We start from the raw sequence: 777 nt of genomic DNA, 5'->3' as shown, positions 1-777 counted from the left end.
TATAAAAGGCAGAGTAACTCTTGCTGAAGCAGGTGGAGGGCTGGGGCTCACTTACTTGACTTCCTCTTTAATCAGAGGAAATCAGAAAAGCAGTAGTCAATTATATACATATATATATATATTTTTTTTTTTTCAGTCAAAAGGTCTCACATGTTTATTACTGAACCAACCTACAGGTGCAGAAGCATCATAACAGAGAAAAGTCAATTTCCTGATAAAACAGATCTACTGGTCAGGCAATAGGAAGGTGATGGAATAGAAACACATGACTTTCAGGCAGCATAAACGTGTGCCATCTCATGTTCGATCCCATCTCATGTACAGACCCAGCTTTGTTCTTCTCCAATGCCGCCTCTTGGAGTTGTATCTGATTTTATTACCAGTTTTCATCTGAATCCACTGGGGAATGGGACGATTCTGCTTTTGTTTCTTTGCCGGGAATCACTTGATCCTGAAAGTCTTGTGAGAAGACATGGTGAGAAACAGTCAGCAGCACACACCACAATGGCGAAGAGGAAAGAGCATTAATTGTATATTTTTTAATGAAATTTGACTTAAACATTTGCAGGGCCCCTTAAGTAATCTTGAAGAACCTTAGAGTTCTTCAATATATATTTTGGGTCATTAAAAACTGGAAAAAATAGGCATTATGAGCTTCTTAATGTGATGCATCAGGAAGCATATACTACCACCTATGAAGTATCTCCACCAAAAGGAAGGAAGAAAAGAAAGAAATAAGAAAGAAAGAAAGAAAGAAAGAAAGAAAGAAAGAAAGAA

At 37.5% G+C, this 777-nt stretch overlaps 1 pseudogene; it reads right to left on the bottom strand.

Moving 5' to 3' along the window:
* Positions 1-297: 297 nt before the first annotated feature.
* On the bottom strand, positions 298-474 carry LOC124503905 (60S ribosomal protein L39-like; annotated as a pseudogene).
* Positions 475-777: the final 303 nt, after the last annotated feature.

Source organism: Lynx rufus, unplaced genomic scaffold, assembly GCF_022079265.1.
Source record: "Lynx rufus isolate CCGP_SWC_20201006 ecotype Redwood Valley unplaced genomic scaffold, mLynRuf1.p SCAF_8, whole genome shotgun sequence".
Classification (NCBI taxonomy): domain Eukaryota; kingdom Metazoa; phylum Chordata; class Mammalia; order Carnivora; family Felidae; genus Lynx; species Lynx rufus.
This window is presented reverse-complemented; position numbering and strand designations above follow the sequence as displayed.